General features: G+C 43.2%; 1 protein-coding gene across 1 annotated transcript in view; it reads left to right on the top strand.

The window, feature by feature from the left end:
- PDGFD (platelet derived growth factor D) overlaps positions 1 to 24,559 on the top strand; it is a 511,595-nt gene that overhangs the window by 290,883 nt on the left and 196,153 nt on the right. The window lies entirely within an intron of this gene.

Here is a 24,559-nt window from a genome sequence, read left to right as displayed (position 1 = left end):
GGGGCATTCTTGTCTTCAGGTAATACACAGTAGCATGGGATCTTCTTAGTGTTTGGGTAATTCCAGGTTCTTGTGGCCTGGTTTGGCCTCTTTTGGAATCAGGATGCTGGGCTTGATGGACCCTTGGTGTGATCCAGTATGGCAATTTCTTATATTCTTATGTTCTTATGGGTTCTTCCCCAATGCAAGACCTAGCACAGAGATAACATAAGAACATAATAAATTGCCATGCTGGGTCAGACAAAGAGTCCATCAAGCCCAGCATCCTGTTTCCAACAGAGGCCAAACCAGGCCACAAGAACCTGGCAATTACCCAAACAATAAGAAGATCCCATGCTACTGATGCAATTATTAGCAGTGGCTATTCCCTAGGTAAACTTGATTAATAGCCATTAATGGACTTCTCCTCCAAGAACTTATCCAAATCTTTCTTTGAACCCAGCTACACTAACTGCACTAACCACATCCTCTGGCAACAAATTCCAGAGCTTTATTGTGCGTTGAGTGAAAAAGAATTTTCTCCGATTATCTTAAATGTGCTACTTGCTAACTTCATGGAATGCCCCCTAGTTCTTCTATTATTCAAAGTGTAAATAGCCGAGTCACATCTACTCGTTCAAGACCTCTCATGATCTTAAAGACCTCTATCATATCCCCCCTCAGCCGTCTCTTCTCCAAGCTGAACAGCCCTAACCTCTTCAGCCTTTCCTCATAGGGGAGCTGTTCCATCCCCTTTATCATTTTGGTTGCCCTTCTCTGTACCTTCTCCATCGCAACTATATCTTTTTGAGATGCGGTGACCAGAATTGTACATAGTATTCAAGGTGCGGTCTCACCATGGAGCGATATAGAGGCATTATGACATTTTCCGTTTTATTAACCATTTCCTTCCTAATAATTCCTAACATTCTATTTGCTTTTTTGACTGCTGCAGCACACTGAGCCGACGATTTTAAAGTATTATCCACTAGGATGCCTAGATCTTTTTCCTGGGTGGTAGCTCCTAATATGGAACATAACATCGTGTAACTACAGCAAGGAATATTTTTCCCTATATGCAACACCTTGCACTTGTCCACATTAAATTTCATCTTCCATTTGGTTGCCCAATCTTCCAGTCTTGCAAGGTCCTCCTGTAATGTATCACAGTCTGCTTGTGATTTAACTACTCTGAATAATTTTGTATCATCCACAAATTTGATAACCTCACTTGTTGTATTCCTTTCCAGATCATTTATATATATATATTAAAAAAGCACCGGTCCAAGTACAGATCCCTGAGGCACTCCACTGTTTACCCTTTTCCACTGAGAAAATTGACCATTTAATCCTACTCTGTTTCCTGTCTTTTAACCAGTTTGTAATCCACAAAAGGACATCGCCTCCTATCCCATGACTTTTTAGTTTATGTAGAAGTCTCTCATGAGGGACTTTGTCAAACGCCTTCTGAAAATCCAAATACACTACATTTACCGTTTCACCTTTATCCACATGTTTATTAACCCCTTCAAAAAAATGAAGCAGATTTGTTAGGCAAGACTTCCCTTGGGTAAATCCATGTTGACTGTGTTCCATTAAATCATGGATACAAACTCTAGAGGTGTTTCTGGAGGCAGTTATGGAAGCAGTTGGACATCATGAAAATATGACAGAGCCACATGTGCCAGCCTTGGTGGAAGATGAGTTATGCACTGCCTGTTGGGTAAAGAATTGGGCTGGGGCACCTTAGGGTGAGCTAGAGGTACAGGGCACAAAAGAGAAGCATAGGCACAAAAGCAGGAGGCTTTCTTGTAGCTCAAGTTTATCCAATGGGTGGATCACCTCTTTCAGCTCTGTCAGAAAGAGGGGCTCTTTGGAAGCTGACATCAGTGTGACTTTAGTCATATCTGCCCCAGGTCTCCCTAATTCCTTGCCCCTCTCTCTATGACCAGCATTCAAGCCTTACTGGAATGCTGCTGTATCGCTCTACAACATTTCTCTCTGCAGTCATGCTGCCAAACTCTTTACGACCCCTGCTCCACCTGGCAAGCTCCTACATCACTAATGTCATGCAGTGCTGCAACTAATGTCTTCTGTCAGCACTCCGACATTCACAATAAACCAAGTCATGTAGCAACTTCAGCAATGAAGGCCAGTACAGTGCGGTGCAGGAGGCAGGAGAAAATCATGAAAGAAAGGAGGGGTAAGAATGAAGAAAAGGGAGGGTGGGAAGACAGAAAGGCAAAGGGCAAGAGGGATGGAAAGTGGGAAAGGGAAGGTGCAGGAGAAGTAAAAGTGAAAAAGAGGTTGAGTGTGAAGAAAGGGAAGGACAGAAGGGATGAGAGAAATACCGAAGAAGAAAAGAGTGAGAGTGGGAAGAGGATTAAAATACTGAAGGGAGAAAGGGAGAGGAGTGATTGAAGAATTGGATGAGGAAGAAACAAGATGACTTAGCAGAACAAGAGATGAAAAAGTGAAGTGAAAAGTGAATAAGAGAGATTGAGAGATGATTCATGCATAAGGCCAAGAATACTGAAATTCCAGTAAGTATTAGCTCCATATTGAAGACACTGGCTGAGTTTAAGTAGGGGGTAATCTGTTGGCTATCTTGGTAGTGTAGGCGTTACAATTGGCAGAGAAGATAGAGACGGCACTCGATGTAGCAGGTCCAGTGCACTGCAATGCTTTGCAAATGGGTTAAAGACAAAAAGCAATGCGGGAGCTTTAGGAAACAACAAAAGTCATTATTGTTCATGCATGCATTTGAATCTGCTTTATGTAATGAGATCTGATGTGCATTTGTATTATGCATGCAAGGAACAGTCTATTCAAGACAGGGATTTAAATAGGAGTTGAAAATTATTTGAGAAGTCGATGAGAGTTTTATTACATTTGTGGCCTATATGTTTTGAATTACATATGGTTCTCTGTTACCCATCTAGAATGGTAGATAACATGGGCTAAACAATTTTAAATAAATAAAGGCAGTTTATAGAAACATAGAAATAAGAAGTCATAATAATATCAAATGGCCTGTCTAGTCTTCCCTTAATAAAGCTGCTCAGAGATCCCCTGTACTTGTCCCATGCTTTCTTGAATTCAGATATCGTCCTTACCTCCACTGGGAGGCTATTCTAAGCATCCACCACCCTCTCGTTGAAGAAATATTACGTTTTGATTATGGCTGTGTCTACCCCCTTTAGCCCACATCCCATGACCCCTCATTAGAAGAGGTCAGCCTCCTGTGTAAGGATACCTTGAAGGTGTTTATGTCTCCATCATATCTCCCTATCTCACCTTTCCTCTATAGTATAAATGTTTAGATCTTTTAATCTGTCCTCATATGCTTTACAGCAAGGACCATTGGCCATCAGTTTTATAGCCTTATATATTTATACAATTTACTGTGGCCCCTTTTAACCTTATAAAGAAAAAGGGCCTTTTTTCTTAAACCTTTCTTTGTGGGGCCATCTCTTCTCCCCTTGAATTAATTTATCTATCCTTCTCTGCAACCTTTCTAATACCTCAATATTCTTGCTGACGTACACAGCTTAGAACTTCATTCTAGGCTCCAAATATAGCATAAGAAGTACCACATACAATGGCAGGATAATTTACTTGTGCCTTAAGTTCAAACCAATGTTGTTATATGTCAGCACTACTCCAATTTTAGGGGCTGCTGCCTGGCTTTCAATTTCCTTTAAGCTCTGTTGGTAGTTCCCCCTTGAACTTCAAGATAAATAGGAGCAGTCGCAAATTGTGGGGGGAAAAAAGAATCGGCCTGGGGCCATATACCATCCACCAGTATCTCAGTCTCCCTCTCTCCTCCTCACCTTACTGCTATGCCTGTGGCTAGTAGCTACTATTAGTTAAAGTCCTCACACTCCTGGCTGACCCACTTGCCCATTTTCTAAACATATTTCACTACTTAGATTTCTCAGTTTGCCACAAGTCAAACATGTCTTGTCAGCTGTATGCTTCTCCTTCATAGCTGGTAAGTTTTATAACCCGATTTCTCTCTTTTTTTTATGAACAGGATCAGCACTTATACTACTTCAGAGGGCACTACCAGGTCCAGATACACTTCCATTGAATGTCTGTATATAGTCTGAAACAGCAAACCCACCCTCCAACCCTATTCTGCACTTATTCATGTCTGCAAACGTTTGAGTTGTGATCACCCTGGGATTCAGTGTGAATTGGGGGGGTGGGTCGTGCATCAAAATTCTTCCACTCCACCCTCCACACACACATTCTCTCTCCATCTTTTCCCTGCAGGGATGACTCTAGTACTCTCCTCTTGTCGCTAAGCCCTCCAAGAGAGCACTGTCCCCCCCTTCACTGGCTGGAGGACTGCTCCTTGCACCTCCTCTCCTTAGGCACTGGCACCCAGGGCTTAGGAGGGAACAGCCTTCTGCCTCATGCTCCAGGCCCTTCCATCCCCTCCCAGGCAGCCTGCAGCAACGGAAGGAGAGGCAATGAGGCAGAGCCTGGAACAGATTGAGTAGAGAAGAAAAGAGCCCCTCTGCTCCCAAATCCAGCCCCTCCCCTCTCATTGTTTCTCTCCTTTACCAGGCAACCTGCAGACATACAGACCAGCACTCAGGATCCTGGTGGACCAAGCCATCGGAGGATGCCCAGCCACCCAATAAGGCAATCTGAAAAATCTACATGCACAATAGAATTCCACTTAGTGGGCAATAATAAAATAGATTTCTACCTAGGGAAATTGGGCTTTCATCAATGCCTAACTTGTCCACTGGTTAAAGTATGCATATTTTACTTCTGATTTATATTCTACCTTTTGTAACTTGTCAGACACATTTCAGTGCATTACACTCAGGTGCCATTGACATTTTCCCCGTTCCCAGAGGGCTTACAATCTAAGTTTGTATCATATTGGTCAAGAATGTGATTACTTTTACCTGTGGAGTGTAGGGGTGTAGGTAGGGAGAGGGACTACACACTTGCAGGTGCATTTTCAAAGGAGTTACGTGCGTAAATGTAACATACTATCAGAGCAATTTTCAAAAGCCATTTACTCGTGTAAAGAGCACTTATGTGAGTAAATCCTACAGTCAATTCAATGGCATATACTGTAGCAATTTTCAAAAGCCCACTTACTACCGAGTAAAGTGCATTTACTTGAGTAAAAACCCAGTTCCTATTTGAGTAAATGCTTTTAAAAATCAGGTCCTAGGTTTGATTATTCAAACCTATCTGCATAATTTCTGACTGAAAAATTACAGACAGAGAAAACAGGCACAATCTCTGTGGGTAATTTTTCCAAGAGCAATAATCAAATCAAATGTTGTATGGACTTTTGATGGAAACCCTGTGGGTAAAAGTACCCATTAAGGGCTGGATTTACTAATACTGCCAGGCTCTTTGAATCGCGTGGTAACAGGGGGCGGGGAGGTGAAACGGGGGGCGGTCCTGCGATCGCTGCTGGCATTGCGCCAAATAACTACACCATAAAAGGTGTAGTTATTCGGCGCGAAATTGGCAGCGAAAACGCAGCGTACCTTTCACTGTAGGCGAAGTCTTCGCGGCATCAGCCCCTGTGCCACCCCGACGACTCCTCTTCCAGGGCTGACGCTGCCCCGACTCCATCCCGATCTTGGTATCGCACGCGATAAGGGACTTTTCGCGTGCGAAACATCCCTTATCGCATGCGATCCACTTGGAAAATGACCCCCTGAGTTTGCACCAAAGCAGGAAGTTTTTATTATTGCCCCTTCAGTTAATTATTCAATAAGACTGAACATGTGCCCACATTGTTATGGTGCACAGAAACCCAAAAAGCATTTACTAAGTAGCATGACCAAGTTTTATACTGATGGTAAGGTAAATAGCAGGATCATAGTAAACTGAGTATACTCCATTCCCTTTCTCTCTTAGCTTCTCCTGCTTGGTTACAAAGGGAATACTGGTAAGTTTGATATGTGGGGGTTGTTAGTGCTGAGGGAGGATGTGTGAGAGCTAATAGTTTCTAGGAGAGAGAAGGTCCAAAGAGAGCAGAGTTCCAGGAGATCAGAAAACTGAACAAGTACGTTTATAACCTTCTGTTTTCTGTGTCAGTAAAGTTTTCAGAGAATGCTGTGAAAGGATGTGGTCAAGGGGAGAAGGGAACATGGAAGAGGTAAACCTAATCTGGGTTTCTTTCTCAGAAAGGAAATTTCTCCCTCTATGACTACTCTGTAGAGTAAGCACTGCAAAGACTGGGACACAAAGTCTACTAGAGACTCATAGCCGAGAAAAAAATATTACAGACTCAAAACAAAACAATTGGTGAGCTCATAGAAGCTTTTGAAGCTCAGGCTGCTGTATGGCCTCAGTCCTCTGAATGCCTAGAGTGGTCTTTAGCCAAAATAAAAATGTCAATGGCAGCAAAGATATTTTCCATCTGTTAGTTAATTGATTGATTGATTGATTTGTGTGTTTAGGCCTTTTATATACCGTCATTCCAAGAGAAGATCACAATACTTTACAAAATCAACATTCATATTCTAGGTCAACACAACATTTAAAACATGTTAATTAGGGGTTTGTGATACATAATTTCCATTTCAACAACTTTCATGTATTAATCAGTACGTTTCTTAATCCATTCAGTCATCTAGTAACCTGTTGCTTGAAATATATATTTGACTTGTGTAAATAAAGGCTCATGTATTTTTTTTAATTCTCAAGTGTGTGTGTCAGTATGTCTCCTCTAACACCCTTGAAAATAGTCAAAGGGGCATGGGATATACACTGTGGCTCCCTAAAGACTAGAGGATGGACATGAAGAAAAGGGTGCATGGGCATAACTTGTTGGTGTGGTGATTACTACTTTTAAGCAATACACCTTGATGCTTTGATACAACTGAAATATTTCTCTCTGCTTCAACGGAAGGGGGAAAAGGGAAGGTGGAATCAGACAACAACCACCAACAACTCTTAGGGTCTGGGGAACTGATAAGAATGGGGGTAAACTACATGGAGCAGCAGTTATTACCCTTAACAGAAGGCATGGGATTACTACCCTTAACCAATAAGCCTTGATGCTTTGGATGTACCTGCAACATCGCTCTCTGCTTTGATGATGGTGAGGGTGGGGGGTGGGTGGAAGAGGAATTGGATTCAGACAATAACCAACATGGGCCCTGACATTTTTGGTCTGGAGTACTGAGATGCAGACATAAGTGAAAAAACACAGGACTGCTTCTAAGGCCAAGTCCATAAGTAAAATGCTTCAAGCAATACTCTGAATTTTCAAAAAGGTTCATCACCCAACGATAGCAGTAATCATGACAATCATGTCAGTGCCTTGGAGACTGTTCATTTACATATCACTATGAAACCAATGTGCCTTGTTTTATTGTGACATGTGGAGCAATGCTTGAAGAGTTTTTGTATTTTGAAATTGTTTTGTTTCAGAAGAAATATTTGTTGTGTGAATATGTGCATGTGTGTACGAATTCCTGAAAAAGCAGTGTGCTGGCTATAATACAGTTTGGCAAAGAGAAATGTGCTCAAATGTATTCATAGTGAGTGGCCAATAGACACACTTTTGCAGTTTCATCCTCTATACATGGCTTTTATTTTTCAGACCTTCTCTTTGTAGTCAAATGAACACTTTCAATATTATGATTGTTAGCAAGTTAACACCTGGTCAGAGGCAGATGTTAAATTTCAGGTTCTTATTAAGTATTCATTAAATAGGGTGTTGGAAAGGCATATCACACTGTTTACCTTGCACATACTAAGACTTCATTTGTATATGATATACCTTCATTTACATTCATGAACATGATCATTTTAGTGTGCTCATACTAACATCATTCCAGACTACTTAAAAATACCCGTTAAAGCTTTATTACATAGCATGCTACTAACCTGGAAATGATCCCAGACCACAAGATCCTCGTGCGGAACATAAGTGCTGTGATGAAAGCAATGTTGTTCCTATCGTTGTTGATTAACTGCTGGCCAGATCATTGACTCCCAGTGTATAAGTACCTCCGGTGGAGCCAATCTGACCAGCAGGTTTTGCAGAAGCAGGATGAGCTGATCCCAATGCATTCCTCTTTTGCCTAACCGTCGCACCATCATGCCACTTGGGGCTAAACCCAAATGCATTCCCAGGGCACTCTTGCTGCCCAAGACATGACCAAATGTCCCGCGATCCATACCATCCCTCGTTGCTGGTGAAGATCTAGAATGAAACGACAACAAATAGGTAGGTCAAGCGTGTAAGCCCAAAGCCCTTGATGGGCTAGGCTGCTAGGACACGCAATGGCCAGGAGCCCCATCCAACTGCCTGATATAAGCTGGGGATTGCCATCTGCCAATGTTCTGACTGCTATATTGGGGAAGCCAGACGCGGCCTTTCTTGATGCTGCCCAGTTTCTGAAGGAGTGCATTTTGAACTGCTCTGCCTGCATTCCTGCCACATATTGTGCACGTCTGAGTATGGCCCTAAATTGGTATGTACTCAGTGGAAGTAAATTAGAGTGTATCAAGAACTGCACCCCACCGGATGGCCTAACAGAGGAGGAGTACGCAATAATCATCACGAGTGTGATTACTGCATGGTGCCCCAGCTGGTCTGTCTTTGAACTTCTGATTTTGAGCATCAACCGTCCATTGGAGACTGAGACATCTGAGGCCCAAAGGCCAGACATGCTGCACTCACAACTTGATGCTGCCACTAACTCGTTCACCCTGAGTGCACTGAAGAACGCAGCGTGGAATAGGGCAAGCTCAAAAAAGCATGATACTAGCACTGGCAAAAGCGTGTCATAACTGCAAGAGGTGATAATGGAGTATTGGTCTGCAATCATTGGGAGCAGCTGGTTTGGATCTGGCCCAGTTCACAGAACTCTTAACAGTAAAGCCCTTGACAGGGTTACGCCAGCACTGTGCTTTGGCAAAGAATGCAAAATCTGCTAAATTAGCCTGCATAGAGCCCCTAGACCAGGGGTGGGCAATTCCGGTCCTCGAGGGCCGCAAACTAGTCGGGTTTTCAGGATATCCTTAATGAATATGCATGAGAGAGACCTGCATACACACTGCCTCAGTTGTATGCAAATCTATTTCATGCATATTCATTAGGGGTATCCTGAAAACCCGACTAGTTTGCAGCCCTCGAGGAATGGACTTGCCCACCCCTGCCCTAGACATTCTGTCTCTTCAAGCCTGGACCACATATTCCACTACATGGTGGGATGATATGGGGCCTTGTAGTTAGTCTGAGGCAGCCAGATTAAATGACAGCATTGTAGCCCCTCATGTAGACTTTCCAGATGGAAAGTGCAATGAACTGGCACAAATAAATTGAGTGCATCCTCGGTCCAATGGTCCAAAGGTGTTTCAGCCAGGTACTCCTGACTCCTCTGCATGCAGTGCCAGCCTCCAAAACTCTTCCCACTTGCAACAAGAAAAACAATCAGCAAGCTTATTCTGCAGACTGGGAATGTGCCATGCATGCACTACTATGTTTAACTGTAGACACCTGAAGACTATCTCCCTCAGAAGTTCAGAGACAAGAACACACTTAGAGGATTGGTGATTAATAATATGGACTATCACATGTTTGTCACACCAGAATACCACCCTTCTGTTAGCTAAATGGTCGCCCCCAAATGTGCAGTGCCACCACGATAGGGAAAAGCTCCAGGAAGGTGATACTCAATGTAATGCCCAAGTAGGTCCAATTATTTGGTTATGCTTCCATGCACCATGATCCCTGGCAGTATAGTCTAAACCCAATACCCCCAGAGGCATCAGCGAATAGTTGCAGGTCAGAACTAGATATAGGTGGGGGAAGCCAGACCACGGTACCATTAAAGTTGGCTAGAAACCACTCTCATGCTTCCAGATCCTCCCATTATAAGTATGTGATCCTTATCCTGTAATGCTTCTTCCTGACTGTCATAGCTGCCATTATTAATCTGTGCAGGAACACCCGCCTCATGTGGATGACCCTGCATGCAAAATCAAGGCTTCCTATGAGGGACTGAGTGCATGCCAGGGTTATCTTACAGCTCTGGCCTATGTCGTGGACCTGCAAAGACAGCTTCAGTAGTTTATTGGCTGGGAGTCTGGAGAATATCAGCGTGGACTCCAGCTCGATGCCGAGAAACATCAAAACAATGGTCGGCAGCTCAGACTTGTTGGTGGCAAGAGGGACTCCAAAGGAGCATGCCAGCTTATGGACACCTTCAAATAGCTGGAAACACATACCTGTATTGCAGGAGCTGACAAATAGGAAATTGTCAAGGTAGTGTCCGCACTCATCAAACTCGTACATCGCAACAGCTTGTTATGGTTATGAGATGTTGGAGTGGATTCTTGGGTACTGAAGTGATGGTTACTCCCATGGGGAGGAGCCCCGTGAGGATCCACTGTACTAGGCTAGACTCTATACACGCAGACACAGAGAAGTTGTATTTATTGTACAGCTCGATGGTACTGCCCGGGGAGCGGACAGAGGTGAAGATAACCCAACAGAAGTAGTCCAGGGGTCCTCCGCAAAGGAGACCAGTCTCACACTCAGGTAGATGGTAGGCAGCGAAGCAGAACAGGGACAGGTCCCAGATGTAGACATGGAGCGCTGAAGCTGAAGGTGAGACAGACTGAAAAGGTGTTAGTACTCACTGAAGGAGAAGCTGTATTGTTGAAGGTCCTGTCAGGCAGAAGTAGTTCAGTGCCAGGCACCAGATTAGGTAGAGCAGGCCCTCGAGGAGCGAGTACCCGGTATCCCAAGATAGGTACCTGAAATAGAGCAGAAGGGCCCCCGAGAAGCGGGTACCCAGGTTAGTGAAGGAATACCCCGAAGGGCAGAGAGAGCGTCCTGCGGCAGCTAGAAAGCAGCAGAGCAGCTTAGACCAGAGGCAGTCCAGTCCTTGCTAACTCAGTTTGTTAGCAAACGAAGGGCAGGCTAAATACCAGGATGTGATGATGTCACTCGGAGGGGACGCCCCTGAGGTTCCCGCCATGACATAGATAAAGACGTGGGTGGCATGCACGCATGCGCGCACCCTGGGAGGCCCTCAGGAAAATCATGGTGAATACCGTCGCCATTGCCGATCTGGGGACACCGGAGAGAGTGGCATGAAGACATGGCAGCAGCCATCTTCCCAAGGCTTGAGGAGAGAGAAGGAAGAAAGGTGAGGCACAGAGGTTGAAGCCGTCTGAGACCGATGGACGCAACACAGCTCCTAATGTAGGAAGGTGCCAAATGCATCAAAATAAATGCATGATATGGAGCAGCCCATCAGCATGCACTTATCAAAGTAGAAAGCACCTTTGAAGAAGAAGCCAAGCAGAGGGAAGCTATCTGGGTGTATGGGGAGGAAACATAAGGTGTGGACTCTGTCAGCCTTCACCACAAGTGACCCTTCCCCACACTCCCTGAAGAGATCCACCGCACTGTCAAATGATGCATACTGATCTGTGCATGACTCCTGAGGGACAAAATTGTTAATAGAACTGCCATCTGGGTAAGATAGGTTGTGGATCAGCCTATATTTAACTATCTCTTTCTTTGGCACTATAGTAAGTGGTGGGACAATCATGTCTGCAAAAGGTGAATGTGGTAACGGGCTTGCAATCCTACCTAAGGACAGTTCAGTTGCCAAACTTTTCCTTACCACAAGAGCAAATTGAGTTCCAGAGGACATGTTTCTGTAATGGGTTGTGACCAGAGGGCCCTGGTAAGGGATCTTAAAATCCTTTTTAAAACCTTCATGCAGAACAGTGATGGCTTGCTGGTTTGGGTAGAGTTTCAAGCTTCTCTCCAACACCAACCAAAGCACTGGAGATGGGGCTCTATGGAACACTTCACTTGCCTCTTGCCCCAGAACCCTTCCTGGAACATTTGATAGCTAGGTGTCCTGCCGCAAAAATGGTACAAATGTGCTTGCATTTATAATCCTGTATGAGAAAACCCTCTTTATTAAGTCTTTATTAAATGTGCTCTCTGCTTGCCCTAGCTTTGCGAATTCCCTTGGGCTTGAAATGGCCAGTTGTTTGCATCCACGTCCGAGTTTCTACTGGTTATATTGGTGAGCCACAACTCAACGTCGTAATAGCCCCATGACATGTTCGGTGTGTCGGCCATTCGCTCTCTATACCGCTCATCATAGTTGAGCCAGGCAAATCTTTCATACTCCAAGTGCGCGCTAACAATGGCATCCAAATAGGACCACAAAGCCATATGATGCAAAGTATCTACCCATCCAATCATGGATGCTAGATGCACAAAGGAAAAAACCCAATTATTAATGTTCCTCATGATTCTCTTAGCGGCTGTTGGTGGCTCATGCCATCTGTGCCCTTTTTTGGGAACTGTCTCCCATTATGCGCCCTTCCAGTAGTCTAAATCTCTTCCTAGACTTGATATCCATTTGCTAAGACTGTTCAATGGTTCAAATGTCTATGTTTTTCTACACATTTGTTAAGAATCTGTTTACTGTTCTTACTAATGCTCAGTTACAAGGTATTGTACACTTTTGTAAACCGTTATGATGGCTCAACCGAATAACGGTATATAAAACTCATCAAATAAATAAAGAAAGAAAGAAAGATGTCTCCATATTGACGGCACCTAACATGAAACCGGAGGGAACGTGGAACACCCTGCCAAAGCTGCTTCATGGTACCCAAAGTGGGTAGCCTTGCTTCCACTGTGGCAGAGCTTCTAGCCTTCTCCACAATTGAGGAACTCTGGGACCCAGAGAATGACACTGAGGAGGAACCCCTGCTGCCAGATGTGTCAGAACCAGGAGAGTGTCTCCTGCCTCTGTGCTTATGTTTATACCTGGGGACCTTCATGCTTTCGACTACTTGAGTGGCCCCCTGTGCCTTCACCCCTTCAACCCCAGAGGTAATATTGTTAGACTCACCCTCAGGTGCCTGCACCGCTGCTGATGGGTCGCTGGAGGGATCTGGAGTAGTGTTGAGGGCAAGAATGTCATCGCTCCTACCAGTGTTCATGGTGAAAGAGCTCGAGCTGGGTCAGGGAAGGCTTCTGTACAAGGTGTAGGAATGGCCAGGGCTGGAGCAGCTGATCCTAAAGTGTGCTGCACAATGGGAACTGAGGGAACCCCCTGTGAGGAAAGTGAAGGGTATCGTAGAGACCCCTGTAGGTAGTGGTGCAGTAACAATGTGCCACCATCTTGTGGCTGAGGCCAAGGTGTTTGAGCCATGAAGCATGAGCCAGGTATGGGCATGCCCCAAAACTGCCAGCTCTGCATTGGCATGTTGTGGGAGAAGCTGGGAGAGCCACCATCCAGACATCCAGGAGGCACGAACTTGGCTGATCTCCAAGGTGTGACTTGGCTTGGTGGCTGGGGAAAAGAGAGGGGGCCAGGTGGCTGCCCTGCTGAGCTCCCCCAGCTGGACACCCCCCCCCCCCCCCCCCACCAGCATGGTAAAACTGCTTGGTCAAACCAGGGAATCCTGCCCAGGTACCCATCCAGCCCACTGAGGGGCTGCGAGACGCTGCCGGCACCTGCAGGATTCCACTCTCCATTGTTCCCTTGTCGCGCTCCCCTTGCTGAGCTACCCACATCCAGTTGTTCCCCAACCATGGCTGCTTCAGCTGTAGGGAACTTGTGCACAGCTCTGCGTTTTCCTTGGCAGCCTTTGAGCCCATCCCAACTTTCGACACCCCCCCCCCCCTTGCCTCCCAGAGGTTGCTGGATGCTGTGCACCCCTTGACTCCTCAAGGGGTGGGATGGAACAATTCGTCCCCCCTCACGCTGGGATGAGCTAAGAGCTTGGGCAGCTGTCCTGTGGCTTTAACTCTGGCCTCTGGGCATAGTTGTGGTGCTTGGAATGTTGAAGAAAAGGACTAGACAAGTAACGTCTTTGGTCCCTGCTTGCTGGTTTGTGTGTGTGTGTGCGTGTGCGTGTGTGTGTGTGAGAATTGTTGCCCCAGGCTCAACCTCCCCTTCACATGCCCCCTAGAATTTTAATCCCTCAATGGGGGTTGCTGTACCTCCTTCGGACTGCCCCTGATCCTTCCTGGCTCCCCTTTGCACTGCCTGCCGGCCTGCCTCTTTGCATCTGGGCCCTACCGTCATTGCGTAGTGATGTCTCCTGTGCGACGGCGTGTCCCGATGATGAGGCGCCACACAGATGCCATCACCGCAATGCTGAGGACTGAGGAGGCCCAGGACCCAGTCTGACATCAGGTAATACACGGCCTCGCCCCCCCCCCCCCCCCCTCTACTGTAGCTATGGTCGCAGTACGAGGTTAACAGTGGCATCCACCCACTGGCCCGGCGCTGCGTCCTTTTAGTGTGTACAATAGGATCTCAACGTACATTTATTTATTTATTTGTTGAGTTTTATATACAGTCATTCGGTAAAGCCATCATAACGGTTTACAAAATTTAAATTGTAACTCTTGCATTGTTTATTGCATAGCCCCTTTACGAACCTTTTTTTTTTTTTTTTACAGTTAACATAGAGAGATAGCCCAATGAGCATTATACTTTTACTGTGGTGTCCAACCTATATTAATAAATCCATGGAGGTTAAGTATAATTAAATAATAAAGAAACATTAACACCAGTCAATCTGCCAATTGTAGGAATGGTACTAAAGATCGCAGTGTTCGGGAACAGGTATGAATTTAACTTTGAATCTCAATATCTCTTGATGTAATTTCAGATCAAATCTAGTGACAAACTTTTAAGAAACTGATTGTTTTTACAGCAAGCAAAAAAAAAAAAGATGAAGCATCTGCTTCAAACTTGGGCTGATTATCTAATTACATATTGCTATATTTGTCAATGTCAACTGCTTCCGCTACTCATCCATTCCTGACATCTTGTCTGATTAATTAACATTTCCAGCGTTTATGAAAATTTGTTTTATTTTGCATTGCAAACGAGCTGCTGAACTTCTGTGTTAATTCAGCAATGTTTTATTTCCACTAATGAATATGACTTAGGTTGATATACTTTTCTAGTAAATTTATAATGTTTTTCTTTTTACTATTGATCATAACTTGGAATTTATATCAGCTAGGGAACCACAGTAGAAATGGCAATCACCTGTTACAGGCAAGCCTACAGTGTAATATATAAGAAAAAAAGAAGTGTGATGCTGGCTCGTACAAATGGTCCATCGAACGCAGCATCCTATCCAGTTAAAGGGATAGTTATGGATGGATCTATTAGGCTATTAGTACAAACCTTAAAACATTTGATTGGTTATTTTGTTTAAATCTAAAAACAGAGATCTGTGGAAAGCTGTAACACAGATATTTACAGATCTTATTATTATCACATCATTTACAGTATATAACACTCAAAAGTACAACACTTCACTACAGACTACTTACTGGTACAAAGGATGCCTTCCCTAGATAGATTATAATATAAGTAGGGGCCTGAGGCCCTGGGAGATAAAGAGGCTAATTTTCTCTTTAAACCTGCATGGAAGCATTTTGAAATCTCCTTGCATACTTTCCCTCCCCATGACCTCCTGTAATCTTCCATTTATTTCTGTGGGTGTGAAATAGCTGTGCTGTGAAATAGCATGTGTACTTTTACACACATACAGGGAAAATATAATCACTGTGTTTATGCAGGTAAAAAGGCATTTTACCATTTAAAAACATGATTATGGTCTCCAAAGTGACTTTCATACTTACTTACCAGGGTGTAAACCTAGATCTTCAGGTCCCTAGACTTTAAGTCTCTCCACTTGGCCTCCTGCTTCTTCTGGTCTCTCTGTAAATCACAGAATATTCAACCCTCAAAATTCCATTCATATACAATGGGATTTAGACATAAAAATGTTTGCTGAAAATATTTTAGTGTGCACTCTAAAATCAGGTTTACTGACATGATCACTATGGGGTCCATATTCAACGGTTTTGTTCAGATAACTTTGGGAGTTAGCTGAACAAACTTTGTTGTGTGAAATGTCATGCTTAATTTTTTAAGAACATGGGAATATAAGAAATTGCCATACTGGGGCAGACTGAGGGTCTGTCATGCCTAGCATCCTGTCTCCAACAGTGGCCAATCCAGGCTACAAGTACCTGGCAAGTACCTAAACTTTAAGTAGATCCCAGCAGTGGCTATTCCCTAAGTCAACTTGATTAATAAGCTCCTCCAAAAACATATCCAAAACATTTTTTAAACCCAACTACACTAGCTGTCTTAACTGGCAACAAATTCCAGTGCTTAATTGTGCGTTAAGTGAAATAGTAGCCATGACAACATTTATCTGGACAAAAAGATGTGTTGCTTCAAGCTTTCCTAGGGCACAAGAAAACTTTGCTTGGTTAATGCTGATATTGCTGGCAGATCATATTAGTTAACCCTTACTCTGGTTAGCCAACTAGCAGACCTAAAGTAAAATGGAAAACTTTGTTTAACTTTAGAACAGATATCAGCCTGCATTTAATCAGGCTGAATATCCAGATAAAATTAACTGGAGAAAGCTGTACAGTTAACTTTATCAAAAGACAGTTGGCTAAATGTGCACCTCTAAGAGGTCAATTTTCAAACCCTTGTACCCATATAAATAAGTATTTAACCAGAGTTGTCCTTCTCTGTTTGCTTAAAAGTAAATGTAGGCAGCTAAGCTAGACTGTGAAGAGTCATTCCCAGAGGTGTTATTAAGTCAAGGAGAAAAATGTGAATAAATTATATTTTCACAAGAATGTGTGCTATTTTACACCTCTCACCTGTCCGCAAAAAAGATCAGATGCAAAGTATTCAGACGCATTTAGCGCATATCCTTAAATGCTCATTTTTAAAGAGAATGGACCCTTATAACTTTCTTCTTGAAAATTTACATAAGGTACATGTGCAAAAATGGCCCACATACTTTAGAAGAACATGAATTATTTGAAAATTGTCTGAAGGCATGATTTTGCAGCATGATCTGCCTGCCTAACTATGCAATTAGACAGCTACATTCCTTGGGATTAAATGCACCCTCTTCCCTCCAAAGAACAACTAAATTTAGCTACCTAGAGGTTGATATTCAGTAAGCTGGCTAGAGGTGTCTTAGCCAGCTAAATGTAAATAAACAAAAAAAAAAGCTAGAATTTTCAAATATCAAAAACTTGTCCAGATAACTTTCAATATCTGGCTGTAGCTGTCTAAAATTATAGATGGCTAACCTTGTATCTGAATATTGCCACTTAGCCAGACAACTGAGTATTCATCTATGGGTAGAACATCACCACTTAGACAACTAAGTTATGTGTCTATGGGTCAAATATTGCCACTTAGCCAGATAAATATTTTGCCATGTAGAACAGTCCTGATAGGAAAGCATGTGCTCTGTTAGATGTGTTTTCATATTCCAAAATGGTGTCCACAATCGAAAACCACATTTTTGGAAGAAGAAAAGGAGCTTCTGGCCAGGCTGCTGCTTCCTCATGAAGATATATTATATCTCCAGGTCCCAGCAGATGGCTGCCTTGACAAAAATAAGGAGGACCTTCAATAGGTAAGAATCACATGCATCCAGAGATACCTGTATCAAAAACTGGGGAAAGGTGGAGGGCCAGTTGAAGGGAGCCGAACTAAAGAGCTTAGAACTAGGTGGTCTGTACCACTGTGTGCTTGTTAACTTTAGAGATGGGGGTTGGGAGAGCTCTCATGCTGGGAGCTATGGCAGTAGGGAAAGGTGTTGATGGAGTACTGAGAAATTACAGTGCAGTCATGCCCCTGGCCCAACGTGTGTGTCTGTGATCCAAAGTGTATCCTGTGGCACATGGGTCCTGAGCTGCGCTTTTGATGTTGACATGGCACACTTGCAGATGAGCATAGGCCTCTGGAGTTTGGCAGAGGTGAGGCTTGGCCTGAAGATCAGGTGTGGTGGTAGACGGGTATATATAAAATATTACTTTATGTGCATGAAGAAATGCAAACTACTCCTGCATTCTGAGCAGTAGCAGCCCAGGAGACTTAACACTATCTTAGCGTTCATCCTGACCAAGGATAACTTAGAGGAGGGGTGATGGGTCATCTTCTGCATGGCGGAGGAGAACACCGCTGACATACCTGCCCCAGCACTCAGACACACACACATACACATACATACCTATACATTCTTCCCCCACGTACACAAACACACAAAAACAGAGACAGGAAAAGTAACTGATTCAGCTGATGAAGGATGGTGTTGAACCGTGCTTTCCAAGCTACCCTGTCACCACGTTTCCCAATTCACACCCCACTTCCATATGTACAAACACCACCCACCACACGCACATCCGCCTTAATCACATCCCTACAACCATACTCTCACCTACACACGGCCATTAGGGATGTGCTGTCATTTGAAATGAAATAGGAAATGCCAACTTATCCTATTTTGTTTCATTTCCTCTTTGAAATGAAACTAAAGAAAACAAAATGGGGTGGTGCCTACAAGGAGAGTCAACTCATCCATGAGAACCTATGGGGGATGGGCGAAAACCATGGGTCTTTTTAAAAATGGGAATCCGTGTCTGATTTTAGTGTGCGCTATTCTGAAATTTTCTCCTGCACATCCCTAAATACCCCCAAAGGAAAATATACCCAACAGCCTCCTACACACACAAACCCACACAGAATCCCCACCAATGCAAATATATACATTCATTCCCACACATATTCATCTTTTGACATACCCTCATGTCTACACACCCCTACCTTTCCCTCCCCCACACACGCATACTTCCAAACATACACCTCTACTTACTCAGTACCCCATACATATATCCCATGCACACAAAGCCCTCCCCACACACATACAATCTCCCCAAAAGCACTACAATATACACTCGTATAAACCCCCTTACTTACACATTCTCAGCCATGCCCCCCAAAAAGACACACCACATAAGCCCATACACACAATCCCTCCAGAAGCAATGCCCCCACATATATACATACCTACACGATTCCTATCCTACACGACTCCTATCCTAACACACACAGAGATCCCATCCTAGACATAGCCCTATATCCCTACACACATCTCCCAAATCCCTAAACACACATGCCCTCGCAACCTTCCCCGCACACACACATACCCCACCTGTCCACACACATGCACATCATTCCCTCCAGCCTTCACCTGTACAAAATACACTCTCAACCCCAATTATCCCCAAACACACCCTTATCATAAACCCCCACACACGTGCTACTACAAATCTATGTGGAAGGCATTCCCGAAGTCATGCATTGTCCTACTTATTTTATTTATATTTTATGACTGTAGTCGTCATCAATTCACTCCCACTAGTGACTTACAAACATTTGATTAAAAAATGTATTTACTGCAAAGGAAAGGTAAAAATAATCATGTCCCAAGTTTGAAAAATACTGCATAAACATCTTTAGAATCTAAGCAACATAGAATAAACCCAGTTTATGCTATGTTTAAGGCTTGCCCCCTATATTCTTATGCATATCACATTATTGGTTTCCTTACAGAATGCATGAGGCTCATAATTTCTTTTTGCAAATGTAAAGGCTCCCTCCTGATATCACCAACATCTGGAATTGAATGGAGGAAACACGCTTCCTGTCGCTTTATATACGCTGCTGATAATTGTAAGAAATGAGCACACATTGTTTTCCAACTTTGCCAAATAAACATGGTTCCTTTAAATTACTCTGCTTCACTGTCTTACTGAAGACATTGCACTCTATAAAACAGCAGGAATCTGCTTATTCCCAAATTAAAACCCTATTATTGCAAGAGCACTGGCATGCATAGTCACCTCTCCAGCCATCAGCACTGAATCAACCTCATCCAGAGGTTCACAACCATGGTCACTACCTCCATAAACACAACTTCAGCTGCCACTGCCAGCATTTCTGCGTTTGGTCTACCCTTGGTGGGACCTCCTGCCAGCTTCTACAAGTATCAATGTGTTTTCCCCTGATATTATATGTGTGAAGTTTAGGGTTCTCAATGTGTGTTGTTATAATGGTAATAGTGAGTAGTAACAGTGCCTTTGCTAAGACCTTGTCTAGGCTATGATATAATTAGGGTTTCTGATTTTAGCTTCTAAATGATAAACACTGATAAAACATCCCTGATGCAAAAAAAAAAGATAAAAGTATTGGAGAAACATCACTTCCGCTAGTACCTTCTATCCCTCCCCTGGTCAGCCTTGGATCCTGTGCTTTGTTTTGTGTCTTTTCTGTACTGACAACATCTCAGTTGCAGAAATGTATGTATTTGATTCAACCAGAAAAGGCAGCCAGCAACAGTAACAACTGATCTCCCAAAACATCGATAAACACATTTGTTTTGTTCCCTCAAAGAATCCTAATTAGATGGAAAATAAACTACTAAATTTAAAGTTTATAGATATCTAAAAATGTAAGCCCTAGATATAACTGATGTTTTCTTTTCTGTCTTTTTCAGACTGATTAAGGAACCTAGTCAAACCATCCTGCTAGTCTGTGGGTTAGACTGGGACACCCTTTCTCCTGGCTTCCAGGAGAAACTGTTCACAACTCTTCCAGGTGCCCCAGTGACTCCTGGAGGGCCTAGGTCAGCGGTGGGACATCCTGCAGAGCCATCCCATGAGTAGTTTGCTCTCATTGTCTAGCATGGTGCTTTGTGTGTGACTGAAAGTATGTTTTCACATGGTTTGTCTATTTCGTATGTTAGTGACACCTCATATGGTATGGTTGTTCTTTTATCTACTCTGCAATTTGAGGTTTTACATACTGTACGCCTACAGCTTTCAGTATGCCCTTTGTGCGTGTGCGTGCACTGTGTCATCATTTTCACTCTTTATTATGGTGTGGCTTGCTGTTATGTAAAGAAAAAGAGTGAGAGTCATTCTTGATGGCTACATCGTAGCTCTGTCTTGTGTTATATTGTCTTTTTTTTCTTTTGTAGATTCTAGAATGCTATAGATACAGATATAATTGTTTTTGCTTTTAATTAGCCTTTTTTTTCTCTTCTACCACATTGGGTTTTATTGTCAGGGTAGATATACCATGCACTGACTAAAGAAAATGAGTCCTGCAGTCTAGGATTTTCACCATCTGGTGCATGAATACATACATTGGGGTTTTCACTACAGTGGCAAAGATAGCCTGAATGTAAAGCTATATGCTCTGGCTAATGTCTTGTTTTGCACTTTTTAGGTTTTGTTTTGTATGTTGAGTAACCTTCCCATTTACCAGTATTCTCTTTTATCCCCACTATAGAATACTGGTCCTACAGTGGGAGAACCAGTTAGAAGAAGAATTGGAGACCCCAGAAGAGAAGAAAGAAACCTTCTACCCCACCTAATTAAAAGATGCAGAATGGGAATCTCCAGAATGGGAACATCCCTAGAACCAAAAGGACATTTGAGTTTTTCTTGCTTATTATTTTAAGAACAATTTTTCGGAATAATTGTTGTATGTTGTATTATTTCTTGTAGATATAGTTGTATGTGAGCATGACTGATGTCTATGCATGCTACAGTACGTTTGCATTCATACAGTATGGGCCAGATTTTCAAAACGTTACGCACGCCTGGCCTATAGCTCCGGGATGCATCTAAGTCCCAGGGCTTTCAAAAAGGGGCGGGCCGTGGTGGGGCGGGGTCAGAGGCTCCCAGCACAGTGGCCATTTACCGCTGTGCTGGGGGATTGCGTGCCGGCGTGCAGGTAGGACAGTTTTTTTGGGGGGGTTAGCTTAGGGCTGGGGGGCAGGGGAGTTAGTGGAAGGGAAGGTGGGGTGGGGGGTAGGGAACGGAGAAAGGCAGTGCAACTTGATGTGTGCAAGGTGCACAATTGTGCACCCCTTTGCATGTGCCGACCCCCGATTTTATAATGTGCTTTCCTGTGCACGCATGTTATAAAATCACGTGTCCATGTGGGCACGCTGGGTAGCACACGCAGGTCTTTTAAAATCTACCCCTATGAGTACAGGCGATGTTTATGTAAGAGGATGTGAGGATGAGGTAGGATTAGGAGCATAAGTGGTAAGTTAGTGTGTTAGACTGGTTGCGTAGAATATAGAGTCTGACAAAAGACGTTCAACCACATGAGTGCTGTTATCTGCTATAGAGAAAGGGTTACTTTATTTTGAAAAGTGGCTTTTACCATAAGACAATATAGTAGAGGGGGGAAGGGGTCTAGATCAGGGATAGGCAATTCCAGTCTTGGAGTACCTCAACCAGGTCTGTTTTTCAGGTTATCCAGAATGAACATGCATGAGGTATATCTGCACGCACTGTCTCCACTGTATGCAAATATATATCTGCATATTCATTGTTGATGTCCTGAAAAACAGACCTATTTGTGGCACTCCAGGACTAGAGTTACCTATCCCTTGTTTAGATAAATCCCTCTTTTTTGCTACTTTCCCTCTCATGATGTGATCAAGTAAAATGGCATGGCTTGTTTTAGCTAGGTTTGCCAAAATTAACCAAAAGAAAAACCAAATAAAAAGTGACACAATCACTTCTATCAATTATAAGGGGAGCTACACAGCTGCAGTGAGTGAGGGTATGGAGATAGTTCTGCTCTAGTTAAATATAAATGGGCTTTTGGTTTTAGGGTTAAAAAAAAAAAAAAAGTATATGCATGTGAATGAAAAACTCCTTGAGGACTGATTTGTGGGTGGAGAGCACTTACTGTAGTATCTTTTCCAATGAGGTCCAACCAAGGTGTAAAATTGCTAGTTAAAATAGTTTCTGAGCCATACCAAATATTTTTTTTATCTACCCTGTATATCTTCTGATTAGAACCTTGTTCAGCAGTTGCTATTTGGTAAAACCCAAATTTCCTGAGAGATTTTCCCTCTGGACCAGTAAGAATGAAAGTAAATCAACCCGATACACTATAAAGGTTTCTCTTGGAATAGTTAGTTAAAAAGACAAAATATCATTTCTACCCAGTCCATGATTGTATTGTCTTATTAGATTTCAGTCACAAAACACAACTAAGACTTTATTTTTAAACAGGTTTGATATAAACACAGAATGTAATTATGATTTTGTTAGATGTATTCAATTGTATTAATTTACTGTCTGTTTATACAACATCCTGTGATATGTTTGATATATTTTTAGTTATTTTATAAATTAATATTAAAATCATAACCCATTCATTTATTTGTGACATTTCACCTCAAGCTGCAGCTTTAACTGTATATAAATCAGTGGCATAACCAGAACTGAATTTTTGGGGGGGATCAAGGTTAACATAGGTAGACAGTAGGCAAATAGGTTTGAGCCCGGCTAGTTGTACTCTTATCAATAAATAATGCTTTAGAGTGCATCTGGCACTAGATTTCTAAGTAGTCTGCAACAGCCATCATATATCATGAGTGACACTTTAAAATATTTTAATTCAATAGTTTCAAGCACTTACCAACATTAAAAATAGCTTATTAATCTGCATTACTTTATTCTATATTTATTGCAGCATATAAATACACATCATATAAAAAGCAAACAAAGAACACTTAATAGAAACATCAGATCTAATCACATAATAAAATACATATCAGTGTATTCTTTTATGAATTCTTTCCAAAATTACAGACTATATCATTACTACAATAAAACACCAATAATCATAAAAATTATACAAACTTAAGATTTGCAGTGGGTGCAGAGCAGAACTAGGATTGCAAAAAAAAATATATGTTCAGATTCTAATATCACCTCAGTAACAGCAAAACAGACTACCTTCACTGCCATGCACGCTGGGGTAGATTTTATAAATATACGGGCGCTTGTACTTTTGTTTGTGCATCAGGCGCGAACAAAAGTACGCTGGATTTTATAAGATATGTGCATGGCCACGCGTATCTTATAAAATCCGGGGTCGGCGCACACAAGGGGGTGCACATTTGTGCAACCTGTGCGCGCCGAGCCCAGCGCGCGCTGCCTGTTCCCTCCGAGGCTGCTCCGAAATCAGAGCGGCCTCGGAGGGAACTTTCCTTCCACCTCCCCTCACCTTCCCCTCCCTTCCCCTACCTAACCAACCCCCCCCCCCCCAGCCCTATCTAAACCCCCCCCCCTACCTTTGTTGGCAGATTTACGCCTGCGGGCTACTGGCGCGCCATCACGCGACCCGGGGGCTAGTCCGGAGGCCTCGACCACACCCCCGGGCCGGCGTCACACCCCGACACGCCCCCTTTGCAAAGCTCCGGGACTTACGCGCGCCCGGGGCTTGCATGCGCCGCTGAGCCTATGCAAAATAGGCTCGGCGCATGTAGGGGGGGGTTGGGGTAGGTTTTCGGGGGTACACGCATACCCCTTTGAAAATCTACCCCTTTCAGAAGTAACATAAACCCTTCAAAAAAAAATATATAAAAAAACCCACCTAGAACCTTGCTATACCCCATACTATAACAGCAGTAACTCTCAGGATTCAAACATCAGCAACCTTAGCTATGAAAAGGCAACAATGCAAAAATTTACGCCAGGCCCTAGAACACTAATACACCATCTAATGGGTAAACAAGCCAACTACTACAAATCCCTGCAGAGAAACTACATGCTAATTGAAATATTGCACCTCTGTCACACATGCACTACATAGACAAACCCTTCCTAACATATAATAACATACAGGGCCGGTGCAAGGGTAATAGG

This window comes from Rhinatrema bivittatum, chromosome 5 (genome assembly GCF_901001135.1).
Source record: "Rhinatrema bivittatum chromosome 5, aRhiBiv1.1, whole genome shotgun sequence".
Taxonomy (NCBI): Eukaryota; Metazoa; Chordata; class Amphibia; order Gymnophiona; family Rhinatrematidae; genus Rhinatrema; species Rhinatrema bivittatum.
This window is presented reverse-complemented; position numbering and strand designations above follow the sequence as displayed.